General features: G+C 41.3%; 1 pseudogene; it reads right to left on the reverse strand.

Annotated features, from left to right (window-relative positions):
- Positions 1-7584: 7584 nt before the first annotated feature.
- LOC106145599 (vomeronasal type-1 receptor 105-like) lies at positions 7585-8552 on the reverse strand (annotated as a pseudogene).
- Between the last annotated feature and the right edge of the window lie 11397 nt (positions 8553-19949).

The following is a 19949-nucleotide window of genomic DNA, read 5'->3' on the forward strand; positions in this document are numbered from 1 at the left end:
CCTGTTACCGTTATTCTGGTTTGTTCATGAACACTTGTAATTTTGTTCATATATTCACAGAGAAATTGCAAAGTATTGCAACCTCTGAAGTCACATGGCTTGAATATACCTATATAACCTTCCACTTAAAGGATAAGTATTCAACTTTGAGAAGCCCATGAGCCTGGGCTCTGGGCTCGACTCATCTATAAGCTGAACAAAATCTCATCATGTATGTACACAAGATACCATGCATGAAACAGCATGAATCATGTTTGCCATTTAGGGAAGGATTGTTGTGCAGAAGGATCTCTATGAAATTGTTCAATTTTCTAGACTTCTGCAGATCCTCATTCATAGAAATCTCTTAGTAGTTGTTCATCTCTATCACCAACTCAGAGAGGCTAAAAAATCAACAGAATTATAATCTGTTGGGAATCTCTGTTCAGAGAAAATGGAGTGAATTTTAGACAGATTTGATTCCCCTACACAGCTACCTATGTTAATTATTTTTGTTATCGAGTCACAATTTGACCTATGTGATTCAACTCTAATATAAAATACTAGCAGAAACACATTTCAGTATTTTTCTACTTTAATATGGGTATCCAGGCATGATGGCACACTCCTGTAATCCAGCAGGTTGGGAGGCTGAGGCTACAGGATTGTGAGCTCAGTGCCAGCCTCAGCAACTGTGATGCACTTAGCAACTCAGTGAGACCCTGTCTATAAATAAAATACAAAATAGGGCTGGGGATGGGGCTTGCTGGTTCAGTGTACCTGAGTTCAAGCCCCAGTACCAAAGCAAAATAAAACAACAACAAAACAAAACCTTAAATACATGGATTCATTGTGATAAACAGAACCACAATGAAAAAAGATACACATTCACTCCACTTGAGGAATTTATTACAGTGTAAGTATCCAGCCTATCTTTGAAACATGATTCTTTTTGGAGTCCAATTTTCCATCTTCCTTCAAGAATGCAATGACGTTTCTCTCGAATCAAGAGGTCCAAATGTAAAATTGATACTTGGGTTTATTATATTGATGCCTTACACATACCAGATACATTTTCTACTACTGAACTACATCTACAGCTCTGATTCTAGAGAATTTTGAAATGATTTTACTGGCAGAATATTTTCCTGGAAAACATATTTATTTACTTTAATCCAAGCATCTCCTATAAGTTATCATTGAGATTTAATTTGTGTTTTCACATACTGAACCATAATACTACCTGAAATCAAAATTTCAGGTAAATTAAGGCTAACTTACTTCTTGTGCATTTTATGTAAAGGACACTAATGGAATCCCTGCTACTCAGGAGGCAGAGACAGGAGGATGTCAAGTTCAAGGCCGGCTAGTAAATTAGTGAGACCCTGTCTCAAAATAATAAATCAAAACTGGGCTAGGGATGTACCTCATTGGTGAAGAGCCCTGGGTTCAGTCCCTGGTACAAAACCCAAAAGTGCTAAAGAAATCTGACATGTTAAAGATGTGTGAACATTTTTGGTACCACGTGAGAATTCAGAGTGTAAGTACAGGTTTCATTTAAACATTGAAATGCAGATCTGTTTTTTTTTTTTAATTTAACTTTTAGCTGACCCAATATCTGGACTTAGGGAGTCTCGTATTAGAATTCAATACATATTGACATTGCTTGCTGAACACATGGGGAATTAACATTTTGATTTTCTCACATTGTATAATTTCTAAGTGTGCAGAGTCTCAAAACTCTTATTTGGTCACAGGAAATCACCTGATGTAGACTCTGGTTTCCACATTGAGATATAGGCAGTAGATCTGCTGACCCTAGCCCTGCAGCTGTGCCCAGGTGCCCCTCACCCCTCCTCTGGCTGCTCCTTCCCCTGACCCTTCTCAGATTTTGCTGAGCTGCACTGCTATGTGGGCAACATGTTTACACCTACATGAGTGGGAATATGCAGTAATTGGCTGAAAGGAAAATTCTATAAACTATTAGGAAAAAAAAGTTTATTTATTTCTGAAATGTGGTGAACAGCAAAATGACATTTTTTTTTAATTTTAGGACTATAGTCATATACGACTGTGTCCAGCTTCTGTCCAAAGTTCAGATCACATAGTGATGTATTAGTTTATCATATGCATCAGATACATATACCTTATTCACTTAAATATTATACAATATGTAAGTATTCTAAAAGTTCTTAATACAGTGATGGTTCTTGGAAACATACTCTTCAAAGCAAAAACAATCATTATTTTTAAACAAGAGAAAGCAAACTATCCTAAGATATACTGTACAGTCCACAGAGGGGGACATAAATCAAAGGGAAAGTAACATGGGTTGGGCATGGTGGTGCACATCTGTAATCCCCACAGCTTGGGAGTCTAAGAGAAAAGAATTGCATTTTTGAGGCTAGCCTCAGCAACTTAGGACCTAAGCCTTATAGCAAGAGCCCTCTCTAAATAAAATATTAAAAGATTAGGGATGAGGCTCAGTGGTTAAACACACTTAGGTTTAAATCTTGGTATGAAAAAAAAAAAAAAAATAATAATAATAATAATAATAATAATAATAATAATAATAATAATAAAAAAACAGCAGCCACAAGGGGCATAATTTGTTTTGTCTTTTCCATGTACTTAAGCCTCCCCCTGCTCCTATCACCTACTGTATGTTAACTAAAAATGAACAATTGAGTTCTAGGAGGGGGGCTGGTCCTGCTTCATGTGAGTTTGGGACTGAGGGAAAATTAGGCAGCAAGCTGTACTTTGCATCACAGTTCTATCTATAAAACTATGAAGAGCACTAGGGAGAATCAGCTTGCACATCAGGGAGGGCACAACCACTAGCAGCCAGGTGCTATGCTATGTGAAAAGCCAGTGTGAAATGTACAAGCTACAGAAATATGAAGGAGAAAAGCCTGTAGAATATTTGGGTAAATGAGTGATGGCTATTCCTGAAACATCTGGTTGATGATCACACATTGTTCCCATAAATTGTAAAGATTTCAGTAAAGCTCAGGGTTCCCAGCTGCGACTACACAATAACAGTAGTTTGAAATCTGTCTTCAGGTTCAGTATAAGTAAAGTTACTTTTCTAACAGCAACAAGAAACTCTAAAGGAGCTTCATCACAGTAACTAAGCTGTCCTTACTGGGAAACCCAAACATACCTCTAGGAGGATCTGTTTCCCTGATGAGGTCAATAATGACATGAATCAAGTTCAATTTGCTTAAAGAGGAAGAAAAAGTGATTGGTTCACATTTGTGCTATTACTGCATTTGCATGCAAATATGAACTTAAAAAATAAATGTGAGCACAGGCACCTGAACAGAATGAGGATCAACGTTTCCAAATATTCTCCCTAACAAAATGGCAACCAGACACAACAATTCTTAGGGAAATGGGAAGGAGAATTTTAAAATGAATAATAAAAAAAGCCCAGATGAATGGACTATGTATTCTTCCTTCTCAAGTATTGAAAATTATATTCCCAGATCTTTAGGGGGCAAGGAAAAAGAAACCACTATCAGGGTCACTTGTCTTTTCATGTGAAGGAGACACAGTACCACTGCCCTCTCACTCGAAATTGGCTACTGGGCAGAACACACAATCTGGAGAGGCACCATTCATTTTTAATTTGTGAGATGAAATGTACGACAAGGAAGATTTCATAAGAAATTACAACATATGGTTGTGGTAATATAAGATCACCCCTGTTACTTTCAGGTTTATACAAATTCACTTTTTAATTTCTGAATGTTTAGAAAAGTCACATATCAATTAGCATTCCATTTTTTTCAGGAAGATGAGAGAAGCAAAGCTGAGCTTACTTAATAAAGAGGATACAGGGAACATGATTACTTCTCTGATTATTTGTATAGGACTAAATAACATAGAAAACAGGTGATAGTACTGATAGCATATGCCAATGTCATTCTCAGCACCATATGTAAATAAGTAAATAAAATGAAAGTTCACCAACCAATAATAAAAATATTAAAAAATCATGGAGTATTTTCAGAGAATTCTGAAACTAGTATCACCCTAAAGCCAAAAGCAGACAAAGACCCATCAGGGAAAGGACACTTTCAACCAATATCTTTCATGAACACAGATGTAAATATTCTTAAAAAAAATATTGGCCAACTGCATACGAAAACACAAGAAAGAGAGAGCACACCATGATCAAGTGGGGTTCATCCCAGGGATGTAAGTTTGGCTCAACATACAGAAATCAATCAATGTGACTCGCCACATCAAAAGACTTAAAGACAATCATCACATGATTATCTCGAAAAATGCAGAAAAGGCATTTAACAAAGTATAGCACCCATTCATGTCAGAAAACCTAGGGATAGAAGGAAAATCCCTCATAATGTAAAGACTGCGTATGAAAAACCCAAGCCAATTGTGAATGGAGAAAACTGAAAGCATCTTTTCTAAAGGCAGGAGCAAGGCACGGATGCCCACCTTCACCACTCCTATTTAACACACAGTCCTTGAAATGCTAGCCAGAGCGATTAGGCACAAAAGGAAATTAAAGGGATAAAAGCAGGAAAAGAAGAGCTTAAATAATCTCTGTTTGCCAACACCATGATCTTGTCTTTAGAATACTCCAAAAACACCACCAGATTTCTAGAACTCATATATGAATTCAGCAAAGTATCAGAATGAAATATCAACAGCAGATTCATCATTGGAGTATAGGAATGTGAGTGTTTTAAAAGTAGCCACCCTCCCCCCCAGTGAGCTACAGTTTCCATGCAATCCTTGTCACAAGGCCAGTGATATTTTTCATGGAAGCAGAAAAAGATCCTAAAAATTCATTTGGAGATGCAAAAGAGTAACCAAAGCCATCTTGAACAAAAGGAAGAAGTCAGAGGACATCACAGTACCTCGTTTCAAAATTTATCCCAAATCCACAGTAGTTAAGACAGCAGGATGTTGACATAGAAACAGACATGCAGACCAACGTAACAGGCCAGAAATGCACCCACACATCTACAATCAAATGATTCTCAAGAAAATCTCCCAAACATACAGAGGATAAAATACCGCCTCTTTATTAAATGGTACCAGAAAGACTGGATTAACATGGTAGACTGAAAGACGACCTGCTCTCTCCCAAGCCACCCTGGAATCACACTAAGATGGGTCAAAGACCAACACGTAGGACCTGAAACCATAGAAGGACATGGATACATGTAGGTTTTCTGGTAGGACCTCCAAAGCTCAGAAAACAAAAGCAGAGCAAACACTAGATCTTCAGCTCCCTGCCCAGGGCACGTGTGATCTCCAAAGGGCTTAAGGGTCTCCTTACAATGACCCTCCTGGGTGCAGTACACAGGACTCTGGGCAGGCAGCCCTTAGCAGGCAGACCTCATCCCTGGCATCTCTGCCCTTCTGAGCCTGCTCAGCAACCCTGCTCCCCTTACACAGCTGCGTCCACCTCTTCCACTACTAGCGAGGACTCTGACATTGTGCACACTAAGCAGCATTGTACGAGCAGTGCACCTGCAGTTTCTTCTCCAAGGAGAGTCTTTTTTGAAAAATTGACACCTCTGAGCCTGCCATGGATGGCTTCTTGCTTATTTCTAATAGACCCTCAAAGCATCTTTCTTACCGTCCTTGTGCAAAGTACTCAGCTTCTTTTAAAATAGTGACATCTCATTAGTGACCCTCTCCTCCTTGACAGGACTTTATAAGAGTTTTCTTTCTGACCAAACAGTGGAGGCTTCCATATCTTTCTGATCTGCTTTTTTGTTTGGCTTCCAATCCTCATCATGAATATGGCATAAAGAAGCCAGCAGTGCTCAGGCCACAGCCTGAATGCTTGTGTTACTTAGAAATGTCCTCTGCCAGTTAATGAACCCATCACCTTTAAACTCAGCCTCCCACACAGTCTTGGGAGCATGAGCCAAATGTGAACATGTTCTTTTCCAGAATTGCACAACGGGCCCGTACCCCAGGCTGGCCAGGCACAATTCAGGAGCCATTTGTCAAAAGAAACTAACTTTATTTTTAGAACACATGGCACCACACAGCTCCTCAGGAAGACCCTCAGAGCCCAACTGCCACCTCTGGCTTCTCACAAACCTCTAAACCTCCCCCAGATCTTGAGGCCAATTAGCTGGGTCATGTGGGTGGAGCCAAGAAAAGGCCCCCAATAAGTAGCTCCGTTGTCTGAAAGGCGGGGAAACAGCCCAATGAGCATCACCGAAGAGGAGCCAATCATTTGGCAGCTAGAAGTTTGCTGGGGCTGCTGTGAGCCAATCATCAGCTGGCAGCTGGAAGTTTGCAGGCAGCTGGAAGTTTGCTGGGGCCCCTTTGGCTTTGGCTCTCAACAGGGCCATCCTGATCCCCAGGAGAACTCTCACTCTTATCTGAGGCCTCATGAGCACAGTCTTTACTGTCCGCACACCCATCAGTGCCAGTTTGGTTTTGAGCTCACACAATGATCACCCGTGAAGCTCTGCCTGTAAAATTCTAGACTTTCCCTAGCCTGCTCTGCCAAACTCTTCCAAATTTCTTTCATAAACCAATTGCAAGGGCTTTTTAACCACATCATCTGGTAGAGTCACAGAAAGGACCACTTCCTGTATACCACTACTGGGCAGGAACTTTTTGGTTAATTTTTCACGTCTGTGAAAAATACCAGAGAGATCAGAAACTTAAAAGGAAATAATATTCTTATAATTTTGGTTCACAATTACAGAGGTTGCAGTCTATGGCCACTTGGCCCTGTTGCTTTGGGTCTGTGGTAGCGTTGTCCATCATGGTGGGGAGCGTGGGGTGGGACACAGTTGCTTTACTCATGGTATCCAGAAAGCAGAAGGGAGACAGGGAGGGTCCAGGGTCCAGTATTTACTTCAAGCACAAGCCTTCAATGATCTATGTTCCTCCCAATAGGCCTCACATCCTAAAGATCTCCTCTCCTCCCCACAGTACCACAGGCTGGATATGAGTCCTTCAACACCTGGGCACCAGGCATTCCAGATCCAAGTATCACACTGTGCTAAACCAGGCTGTGTGGAGTTGAGATCCAACTCACCATTTTCCCTTGAAGACGCATTCAGAAATGCAAACGTTTGTGTGACAGGTGACAGTATTTGTTTCCATTACTCATGATGTCTATGACATCTATAGGTATTGAGATAAATCAGCAAAATGCAAACATCATATTCCATATCAGAACTTTACCAAAACACAAGGTCTAGAAAGGGCATTGGGGGGGCACGCCTGTCATCCAGCAGCTTGGGAGGCTGAGGCACGAGGATTGCAATTTCGAGGCCAGCCTCGACAACCTAGTGAGGCCCTAAGGAACTCACTGAGACCCTGTCGCTAAATAAAATATAGAATAGGGCTACAGATGAGGCTCAGTGGTCGAGTGCCTCTGAGTTCAATCTCCAATATCCCTCCCCAAAAAAAGCATGCATATATATGTGTGTGGGTATATATTTATGTATGTGAGTGTGTGTGTGTGTGTGTGATCTGCTATTTACATATAGATATATACACATACACATCTCATTTGTTCTATATGGTGTATATATACACATAATATGTGCATATACATACATGTTCTGATGAACTGTTCTGCAGCCAGTGGCATTAGCTGATCTTACTAGAATGTATTCCTGCCTGAATAATTAAGCATTTATGGACCTCCCTATAGAGACTTGAAAAAATAATTATGAGTTTTTCAGTGCAGATGAACTTCAAAGGACTGATTGTGGCATAGGTATGAGCCACAAATATCTGAATGCAATAAAGAAATTGGTCATTGTTCCATATAATTCTCGAGGAGGAGATGATGTAGTCCAACATGGACATTAGCATGAAGAGTCCCATGAGCAGCAGGATGGTCCTGGTGGCCCTCAGTTCTGGGGAGGCTCTTGGTGACAGGCTGGTGCTTTGGAGGTGCTGGCACTGCCTCTTATGCCTGCACAGGAGGGCCACCATGTACCCACTGGAGAGGGCCATGAGCCCCATGAGGAAGACTTCCCGGAAGGTAAACAGGGTGAACACCATCTGCTGGATCTAGTAAGTGATGGGCCAAATGGAGCAACATTCGGTGGCATACATCAGATCCCCTGAGGTCCAGTTGGGGGTGGCGATGATGGAGACTAAGAGGTGGCTGCTAACGGACATGTACAAGGCACACAGAAAAAGGAGGGGTCTCAGGCTGTCCTGCAGGGACCTGGGTTTGAACTTTGTCAAGGGGGAGGCCCTGGGTCTCAGGGTGATGGCCTGCAAGACACTCAGCAGGCAGGAGGTGCAGATGGAGAAGTCCCTCATCAGCCTGTGAAGGTAGATGACGGCTTTACAGGTGATGTCATCCCAGAATCTCCAGAGAGAAATAAAGACTTCTGTTGCTATGAAGCTCATGAGGTCAGCAACAGCAGGTGGGTCAGGGCCAGGAGAGCAATGGGCAGGTCCGTGGGCTTGGGTCTGTGTCCAAAGAGGAATGAGAAAACATGGACATGGAGGAGGACAGTGTTGGCCAAGATCCCAATGCCAATTTCAGACAGAAAGGCGTTCCTCAGGGCAGGTATTCTGTAGAGGCCACCTTTGCTCATCTTATGGGGGGGAAGGAGTGTTTCAGGGTCTGTTGAGAAATGGAAGAGTGATTCCTCATTAAAAGGACAGCGACCTTCAACAGTCAGAACAAGAGCGCTCGCCTCAAGGTAAGGTGGATTTTTTTCTGCACAATTGTGTAGTTCAAGCTCTACAAGTTTTGGTGGATTTGCATGAGGAGGATTGCAGACCAGTGGGAAGGAGGCCTCTTGATCAGAGTCTATATAGATCAGACTTGCATAGGTTAGGGTACATCAGTGCTGTCTTGATTACATTGGGTCATTTTTTTTTGGGGGGGGGTACAAGGGATTGAACCCAGGGGTGCTTAACCCCTGAGCCTCATCCCCAGCCCTTATAATATTTATTTAGAGACAGGGTCTCCCTGAGTTGCTTAGGACCTCACTAAGTTGGTGAGGCTGGCCTCCAACTTGGGATCCTCCTGCCTCAGCCTCCCAAGCTGCTGGGATGACAGGTGTGCACCACTGCACCTGGCAATGTATTTATTTGTAAAAAATCGCTCAGCTGTCTCCCATCTTAATACATAGAGAATAAAATATTACCAAAAGAGAGTACTTTGGCAATCTCTGTACAGAGAACTCTGATGGGTGTTCAGGTGTTTCCTTTGAATGCCCCAAGGTAACTACACATATTACTCATTCATAATTATCATGCCAGGATAATTCCCTAGAGGTGGAGTCTACCAAATATAAGCAGAAATTTCAATTTTTCTCCCTATTTCAGCACGTGGAACAGGGATGGTAAAAAGAAACCCACTTTACATAGATTCAGGGCCGTTCCATTTTAACATCTTAATAAAAGGACTAGTGTCCAAAGTTTCCCTGAAGGATGGGACTCCATGGGACTCTAAATTGTCACCTCTCCTTGCAGAAGCAAAGATATTTTCTCACACTTAAAAGGTAACGCATAGAAACTATATTAGAAAATTTGGTGAGGATGTCCTTACAGAATACATCTGGATGGAGCTGTTCTGTGAGTTAATCCCCAACCCCCAAGGCACAGATCAGGAAAAGGGTCACAATGTAGTGCAGTGACAGTCACCATGTGTCTTTCCTGTAGTGTCAGGAGAGATTTTTCTGGCCATCTAGTGGTCTCCATTTTGTTGGTCTTGTTTTTTTTTTTTTCGTGTGTGTGTGTGTGTGTGTGTGTGTGTGTGTGTGCATGCAAGTGTGCTGGGGTTGGATCCCAGATAGCACTGAGCCACATCCCCAGCCAATGTCCCCCTTTTAGATCACTCACAACTGTATTACTAAAATATACATACAAGGCAGGCACAGTGATGCACACTTGTCATCCCAGTGGCTCAGGAGGCTGAGACAGGAGCATGGCAAGTTGGAGGCAAGCTTCAGCAACTTAGCAAGGCTCTAAGCAACTCAGCAAGGCCCTGTCTCTAAAGAAAATACCAACACGGGCTGGGATGTGGCTCAGTGGTTAAGTCCCCCTGGGCTGAAGTCCTGGTACTAATGTGTGTGTGTGTGTGTGTGTGTGTGTGTGTGTGTGTGTGTGTGTAGACACACACACACACACACACACACACACACACATATATATATATATATAATTTAGATTTTCTTAAATATTATACTCTATGTCTTATAAAGGATGGAATACAGTGGGTATGTCTGTGATATGTTATTTTTATGAAAGGAATTTCGGTGGCTACGAGCACTTCAGAGAAAGAAGCCAAGAGCCATGTTCTGGGTGTGACCTCTCTCAACCCCGCCTCCTGACACACCTGCCCACCCAGCCTGTCCTGGAGACCAGGAGACAGGACAGAGGCTCTCTCCCCTTAACAGGATGAGCTGGGGACACTCCTCAAGTAAGGTCTGTCTTGGCAGTTCCAATGCTGACCCGGTGCCTGGGTGGGCAATGGTCACATGCAAAAATATCTGCATTTACACCAGGGCAAGCCAGGTACTCTCAAGAGATCTAAAAATCTGTCTGTAAGGACATGGAGCCCAGGGAAAGTGACACAGATTTCTGAATCAGCTCAGATTGAGAGAGGACACGGTGGGGAAGAGGAGTGACAGATTAGGTGGGAAGATCAGGAAAAACCAAACATATGTGGAGAAATCCATGTCAAAAAGGGGGCCGGGTGGGGCTCAGTGGCAGAGCGCTCGCCTTGCACGTGGGAGGCCCTGGGTTTGATCCTCAGCACCACATAAAGTAAAGGCCTCTGTCCGTCCACAACTACAAAAAATATTTTTAAAAAAATATCTAATAGAAATCTGAGCATTCACTTGCTAAATTTGAAGGCGAAGTCCGGGACATCCTCCGAAGACGCATTACATCGTTGGGACACCTTTAATTACCTGCATCAAGGACACAGTCACTCTAGTTGTTGCACAGGTGTGTAGTTCCCCAAATCACAGCCATCCTCTGACACATGATGTAATCCAAAGGTTCTGTTAAGATCAGAAACCATGACACGGTGGTAAGGAGAGAGATGGAGAGAGGCTTGGAAGGAAGACACCCCTCAGCAGAACCAGTGCAGGTTTGGGTGCTTCTGACCTTAGGGAGGGGCTGATAATATCAACAAAATACATTTCAAAGAAATAAATACTATTTCACTTGGTCATTATTAGCTAACTCACTGTCACCATCAACCTCAGTCTCATCACCTGCTGGATACTAATCCAAAAATGGACAACAGGCAGTGGAATGGATGTGACAGAACTCTCCTGTACATATGTGAATACACCACAGTGCATCTGAAATCCCAGTGGCTCAGGAGACTGAGATAGGAGGATTGTGAGTTAAAAGCCAGGCTTCACAAAAGTGAGGCCCTGAGCAACTCAGTGAGACTCTGTCTCTAAATAAAATACAAAATAGGGCTGGGGACAGGGCTCAGGGGTTGTGTGCCCCTGACATTCATCCCTGGTAAGTGCCCCTGATTCACCCTCAAGTCTCACCGCTGTGTATGTCCACAGGACTAGGGTCCTAATTAGAATAAGATGTATGCCATGCTTGGATGAAGATATCACAACAGAATCTGCTGTCCTGTGTAACTTAGAAAGACCAATAAAAAACATACATGAGGTAGCAGTTACCATAAGCCTAGAATCCTATTGGTGAGTACAATGGGGAAAGTTTTGCAAAACAAAAAGGACAGAAGGGATACAGGAAGCAAGACAGGTCCTGGTTGGTTCATGAATGCATGGCTCCCTCTCGTCCACTGAGAAGATCTCCGGAACAGGGTAAAGGAGCAGGAGGCTTTGGGACTGTGGGCTCCAAGCTCTACCTTATGGTTCAAGTCAAGGAGGAAAACGAGGAAGAGCACTGGGGAGAAATGGTGGGTTCACCAGAGAGGGCAGGGCAATCGCCAGGCAGATGTCAGGGCTGTGTGCAGAGCTGTTCTGGAATAAGGGAACCCCAGGAATAGGGGGAGAAAAACCCTAGAGAGGGCTTGGGTCCATGGATGGTGGCTATTCCTGATGAACCGGGGTAGAAAAAGAGGATAGCTGCTTTTCAGGGATATAAGGCTGCCAAGTTTCCCTCTGCCCTTGGTGAGAATTGTGTGTGTGTGTGTGTGTGTGTGTGTGTGTGTGTGTTTGCACCAGGGATTGAACCCAGGGACCCTTAACCCCTGAGCCCCATCCCCAGACTTTTCTCTGCCTTCCCTGGAGATATCTGATATCTGGAGGAGCAATGACAACTGACCATCCACGTCCCACTGACCCAGTACCAATGTCCCCAGACCTTATTGTATTTTATTTAGAGACAGGGTCTCACTGAGTTTCTTAGAGCCTCACTAAGTTGATGAGGCTGGCCTCCAACTTGCCATACTTTTACCTCAGCCTCCCAAGCTGCTGGGATACCTAGCCTGCACCACCACACCCAGGTGAGATGGGGTTTTGAACAAATAGTGCTATTTTCTTCTAAAGAATCTGAGATAATATTTCGCAATTTTTGAGCTATAGAAGTCACAGAACCATTCTGTTTGGGTTCTGAAGATGAGAGAAGAAAAGCTGAGTATATTTTTAAAATCTGAAACCAAGACTTATCACTTTCCTGATGACCTGCCTAAATAAGGTTTATGTTTGAAATCCTTAGATAACATAAATCCTTGGTAACATAGGAGTACAGGTCAAGCAAAGTCTTTTAATTCAGAAAATAATGAGAAATTATTTCCTAGGGTTGAAAAGCAATCAATTACTTCTGAGATATCAAATTTAAATATACCGTCCAGGCAAGATGGTGGTGCACCCCTGTAATTCCAGTGGCTTCTGAGGCTGAGGCAGGAGGGTCACGAGATCAAAGCCATCCTCAGCAACACGAGGCCCTGAGCAACTCAGGGAGACCCTGTCTCTAAATAAAATGCAAAAAAGCTAGGAACGTGGCTAAGGGGCTGAGGGATCCTGGGTTCAATCCTTGGTATCCCCCCCCAAAAAAAATTAAATATACTGAGAACAAACATTCTATTTGTATTCTAAAGAAAACAGTCCTCTGACTGTGGATGCCTGTTACTGCAGGGTGGCTATCCTGGGGCCATCCAAGTCTGGTGGACTCAATTTGTCCCCTCCCGGTCACTTCCTAGAAGCCCCTTCCCTACTCCTTGTGCATTCACAGGGCACAACAGCACTTACCCAGACAGACAAGAAGGGGACCGGGTGACCTGAGAAGAACTTACTCGGCTTTAAGTAAAGGACGTGTTTAGTTCATCTCTCTGCGGGTCTGCAATTTCAGGGCCAACAGAAAGGTGACTAGAAGCCACTGAGGAGAGGTGAAGATGGAGTCCCTAGTGGCACATTCCACCTGTCTCTCAGCTTCACTTTATGCTCTGCTGGGTGAGAGCCACCTGGGGAGATCAGTGACCAAAACTTTTCTCTATTTTCCCTGGAGATATCTGATATCTGGAGGAGCAATGACACTGACCAGCCATGTCCCACTGACCCAGGATCAATGTCCCTTATTTGGTCTTAGGATGAAATGGTGTCTGATTTGCTACTGTAGAGGGGGAGATTTCTGGCACCTCCCAGTGGCTCTGAGGGTCCTCTCCCTGCAGTGCATGGGGGCAACCTCCTCCCAGGTCTTTTCCTTGTAGTAGTGTGAGTTTTGTGTCCAGGATTTGCACACTTTCAGCTGAGTATTTTAAGATGTGAGTGAAATTGAAAAGTCAATTTAAGAATCAACAGTTATACCCAGTGACCTCACTCATAGGACTAGTATAAACCGATCCTAGAATTTGTATGGAAAAATAAAAGACCCCAAAAGAGCCCAAGCAGTTCTCAACAGAAAGAGCAATGCAGACAGCCTCAAAACATGAGTTTCAAACTGCACCATAGAGAAACCAAAATATCATGTGACTGGCATAGGAGCCGACAGGGACCAAAGTCCTAGAGTAGAAGACTCAGGGACAGATACAGTCCTCAGTGATGGACAAAGGTTCCCAAACCACAGCTTGGAGAAAAGGGACAGAAAATTAGATTCCACTGGAAACTGGCAACCTTCTGTCACTTTGCATAAAAGTAAACTCCAAGTGGATCAAAGACCCAGGAATCAAACCAGGACACTTTGAAAGCATAAGGCCAACACTCTTCCTGACATCCCCAGGAAGACTTCTAACATTCAGGACAAAAATTACCACGTCTTCATCAACGGGATGATGGCTCTCGTTAAAAACTTTCTGGGCAGCACAGGAAACCTACCAAAAGGAATAAAATTCTTTGCAAGTTACTCTTTCAACAGAAGGTCAAAATCCATAATCCAAGGGTCCAGAAAAAAATCCAACACATCAATGGGGCCAATGGAGTAATTGGACGTTTCTCAAAAAGAAGAAATTCAAACCGTCAGCAATACATGAAAAGATATTCAAGAGTTTAGCAGTCAGGAAAATGCAAGTCAAAATTATATTGAGATTCCATCTTATCTTTGTTAAGAGGGATCAAGAATATAAGTGATAACAAATACCTGGCAAGGGTGCAGGGGGAATGAATTACCCACTGCTGATGAGATTTGAAATCTGTTCGAGCATTACGGAAATCATAATGGAGGTTCCTCAGAAGCCTAGGAAAAGAGTGGCCATGTGACCAGCTCTAAAATTTTTAGTATTTTTTCCAAAAGAATTAAAGTCAACCTGCAGAATGAGAGCGATGAGATCCCATTTCTGAATGGTAAAGTGATCTTCTCAGGATAAATTCCAAGATGAAAGAGAGGACAAAACTAGGTATGTGAACAAGATGTAGAATGTCTACGTAAGTTGCAAGAGGTTTGTGGACGGGAAATCTCAAAAGGTTCGTGTCTGTGATTAAGCTGTTTATCAGCACAAAGTTACTCAGGTTTTTTTTAAGTAAGATTATAACCTTTAATATGCTGATTCTCTATGTTTAGAAACAAGGGCTCTTTAAAATATTGATCTGCTTTTATCTGTCAAGATAATTTCCTATGTCAGTAAGGTTTCATTACTTACAGAAACTACATCTGAAAGGGATTAGGTTCTGTGCTGCTTTTAAAGTCTTTTTTAAAAAGTTTTTAAGTTTATTTTTTTAGTTGTTTATGAACCTATTTATTTATTTATTCATTTATTTATTTATATGTATTCCTAAGAATTAAACTCGGTGCCTCACACATTTGAGGCAAGTGCTCTATCACTGAGCCCCAGCCCTAAAGTCTTTTCAATAATTACTTCATAGTTGGTTAAATAAACAACTCTTATGTGTACATCTGAGAATTGTGTCAGCCTTGTCTAAGTTTTGTTTGTTTGTTTGTTTGGTACTGAGGTTTGAACCCAGGGGCACTTGGCCACTTAGCTTCCTCCCCAGCCCTATTTTTGTGTTTTATTTAGAGACAGGGTCTCACTGAGTTGCTTAGTGCCTCACTTTTGCAGAGGCTGGATTTGAACTCGTGATCCTCCTGCCTCATACTTCCTAGCTGCTGGGATTATAAGTGTGGGCCACCGTGCCAGGCTCTGAGTTTTAATAGAAAACCTTAAATTTAGTTTCTTAAAAAATATTTTTTTGAGGCTAGGGTTGTAGCTCAGTGATAGAGCAGTTGCCTTACATGATGCGTGATGCTCTGGGTTCGATCTTCAGCACCACATAAAAATAAAAAATTAAATAAAGATATTGTGTCTGTCTTTAACTGATAAAAAGTATAAAAAATATTTTTTCATCTTTTTATTTTCAACATACATTAGTTGTGAAACGTTTCTCCTGTAAAGATGGACATGTGTCCTTTACATCTTTTTACTTGACTTCCTGTGGGAGGCTGAGGCAGGAGACTTCTGATTTCAAACACAGCCTCTGCAAAAGCAAGGCCCTAAGCAACTCAGTGAGACCCTGTCTCTAAATAAGACACAAAAATAGGGCTGGGAATGGGGCTCAGTGATTGAGTGCTCCTGGGTTCAATCCCCAGAACCAACCAAACAAACAAAACTTAGACAAGGCTTTTTCATGTTTTAGGAGCATTTACACTTTAAGAATTTTTCTGTTTGTATCATTTTCACAGAGTTAGCTCTGAGGGTCACATTATAAAATATGTGACTGGTCACAGTCTCCCAGTATCCATATTTTACTAACGTAATTGAAGCGAGGAAACCTAAACATCTGTCTTACCCTTGTCCACTTTTAAATATCATTGTTAATGGTGGTTTTTAAAAATCCTAAGATGTTATACATAAACTCATGATGATAGTCTGTTTTATCTAAGTAAATAAAAATATCGATCTTCTATTGTTCCTTTTTGTTTTTGAATACTCCAACGTTCCTTCTTTTATCAGAGAAAAAAATGAATGAATGAATGAAAGAAAGAAATAAAGAAAAAAAGAAAGAATAAATAAATAAATAAGACTTGTAGACAACTTAAAAAATTAAAAAAAGAAATTCTTGGGCTGGGGCTGGGGCTGGGGGTAGAACACTTGCCTGTCACATGTGAGGCCCTAGGTTCAATCCTCAGCACCACACAAAGATAAGTAAAACAAAATAAAGGTATATAAAAAAATAGAAGTTATTTTCTTTCAGAAGTTGAAAACTGTTGCTCACATTTCCTTCCACCTTCTTGATTTCTGAGGAGAAACCCACTGTAATTTCAAGGGTGTTCATTTCTCTTTGTCTGATTTCAAGTTTTTTTTAAAAATTTTCTCTGCTTTTGTTATCAGAAGTTCAGTTATGATGTTCTTGGCTGTGGATTTCATTGATTGGTCTTATTTGGGATCCATTCATCTTTTGCCTAATTTGCAAAGTATTTAGTCATTATTTTTTAGAATATTCTTGTAGCCATTCTCCATGTTTTTTTTCCTTCTGGGAGACCCTATGTAGATGTCTCATGTTTTATTATTTATTTTAAAAAATATATAAAAAATAAATTTCTACACACACACACACACACAACACATGCATACACACACACAAAAGAGAGATAATTTAAACTTAGTTAATAAACTTAATTAATAAGCGCATCTAACTGATACCTGAATCATTACTGGCTTCTCTGTATATTAGGTGTACTCATGGTGCTCAAGTGTACAAGACTTTTAAAATGTGGAGCTTAGAACATTTGTACCAAGTTGGAGTTCTCCAAAATGAAATTGTTTGTAGCAGTCGTCACCTTCAGATTTATACAGAGACAATCAATTTGGTTGGTAATTATGTCATTTAATACTTTGTAACTGGATAAAGATAATCTAAGATATATATATATTATATATATATATAGATATAGATATAGATATAGATAGATAGATAGATAGATATAAATATATAGATATATAGATATAAATATATAGATATATAGATATATGTATATATGTATGTATGTGTGTATGTATGGATATGTTATATTTATGATTTCATGTTACATAAGTTTTATACATATGAATATATACATATAAAATTTTGTGTTAACTCTTTATACTAGGATGAGGATTTAAATGCATTTTTGGAGGTAACAAGGAGAATCTGATTTGTGTATGTTGAGAGCCATCTTAGTCTTTCTGATTGATTCCTGTTTCAGATATAAGATTGTATTATGTTCACTGATATTCAGATAAATTCAGGAAATGACAGAATTTTATAAAATGATATTTAAGTAAAAGGCAAAGATCAACTTCAGAATAAATAAAGAGCCCCATCTAACCTAAGGTCAGTCTCTGCCTCTCACCTGACTCCATGTTAGGATGGCTCCTACACAGGCCAGAATGAAGCACCCTTAAAATGTTCAAAAGAGATTTTTTTTGTTGTAAATTTGACTGTGATCTCAAAATAAACAGGGATTCAATACATGTAAGTAAAGTTTGGAATTAAAAAAAAATATGCCTTTGGTTCAAGTTCTTATACAAACTGAATTCATTTTAGCTCATGTTTACTTTATTTTGTAATTTCCCTGTACAATTTTAAAACTGTCACCTTTTGGTGTTTGGAAGAAGCACTACTACTAATAAACCAACCTGAGTTAGGTTGAGACAATAAGCCATCACTACAGAACCGACAGACAGAATATAAAGCTGAATTCCAGCACGAACAGTGATCCCACGTAAATGGAAGGGGTCACTATAACATTATAGACATGGAGGTTAACACCAGTTCTCCTATTTCAAGACTGGTGGATCTCCCTGGCTATAGATGTTTGAAACCAAAACATGGAGTCATGTTAAGGACAGAAAAGCAATATTTTGTTTCTTGGCCTCTCAGGTCAGGCAAGATTCAGGGAACAATGGGATCCTTTAAGTTCCCTACCACTCCAGTGAGTCAAGTGACTGCCAAATCACAGGGACTAAAAGGACCCTAGAAAACAGAGAGCCAACCAGTGCACATGCTGCAAAAAGAAATGTCACTGGAGAAGGAAACAGGCCTGTTCCTGCTACCATAGGAAACCACCGTGGCCAGCAAGACCCTAACCCATCCTGGCATGTGGCACAACTGGTCAAGGAAAAGCTCAAGGAGCTAAGAGCTTCTCACAGACTCCCAACATTGATCCCTCATAAACCCCTGCTGGCTCTAAGTGTAGAGAGGGAAAAGGTCCATTTTGGTATCAGTTGATTTTCTTTTCTCATTTAAGTTGGGACTCTCCTTCTTTTTGTTATAATGGATATCTTGGTTTTAGCCACCTGGCAGGAGAGTATGACCAAAACACAGCCATAAATGGGCATTTAGCAGATGAGACAATCATCATTTTATTTTTTTCTTGAGATGTACATTTGGGTCAGTCGTTTCCAAAGTAAGTGAAACTGGGAGGGTACACTGGATGGGTTTTTACATATAAATGCCTCATAAATAACACAGAAATCTCTGTCCGAGTCACAAGTGTCTTCTGAGTCAACTTGAGACCTACAGGTGTGCCTCACCTCCTGCACAGGTGCACTTGATGTATTTTTTGTTTTGTTGGCTGGTTTGACCATGATGAGCTGCTGCCCCGACACCTGCTCTGGAGTTCACAATTCACATCCAGCCTAGTACTGGGATTTAGTCAAGACCTGTGAAAGAGACAAGCTTCACTGAAGATGGAAATGCCCTCACCAGGTGCTCCTGATCATCATGAAGGCTACCCAAACTGCTCAGAAGAAAAGAACCCTTAACCATGGGCCATTTCTACATCAAAACAATATGTCTCAGTGCCTGGCATTGAGAATGGGTGCAAGAGCCAAAGTGAAAAGAAGACCAATAGGTCTAAAAAGACAAAAATGTAGGATTTGTTTGAAATATAAAGTTGGGGGGTCCATCTTCAGAACACAAGATTCAGCCTTCATTGGGGTGTAAGGTCCAGTCATGGGCAGTTTAACAATAGCTTTTGCATTTGCCCTCCCCAGTGTCAAAATCAGCCACTTGCATGGGGGATAAGCCTGAGTTCCTCCTATCAGAGTGGGGGCAGTGCTGTGTTGCGGTGAACACAGGTGGGCTCTCTGCCCAAGAGTGCATGAGGCCTGCATGCCAGTTTCTTTCCAGGAGGGTTCGGTGGTACACCCTTCTGCAGACGCCAAGTTCACCTTGCCTGGCTACTTCAAAACACGTGCTTGATTCCTTGTGCAGCCCAGGATTTACAACACTATGTGGGAGACAATTATGGCTGTTTTTTTCTTTAATGATCTTAACTTCTCCCTAGGGTAAATACTGTCCAGGTACACAAGATCTAAATGAAGACACTCGCACTTTCTGTCTCCATAAATAGTGACAGTTTCACCTACATCCTGATGCTGTCACAGTCTGTTGAACTTATGTTAGAAAAAACTGCTCAAAAGACAGACAGCACATTCCACCATCTTTGCTAATCCAAAGTCCATGTATAAAAACATGAATTGGTGTCAACATAATTTATACACAACCAGATATATGAGAAATTTTGCTGTATATGTGTAATAATAATTGTAAAGCATTCTGCTGTCATTTATTTTAAAAAATCAATAAGAAAAGACAGACAACATTGTAGTCTCAGCACTAATCTGGATCTTT

The sequence above is a fragment of the Ictidomys tridecemlineatus genome, unplaced genomic scaffold (assembly GCF_052094955.1).
Source record: "Ictidomys tridecemlineatus isolate mIctTri1 unplaced genomic scaffold, mIctTri1.hap1 Scaffold_988, whole genome shotgun sequence".
Lineage (NCBI taxonomy): Eukaryota > Metazoa > Chordata > Mammalia > Rodentia > Sciuridae > Ictidomys > Ictidomys tridecemlineatus.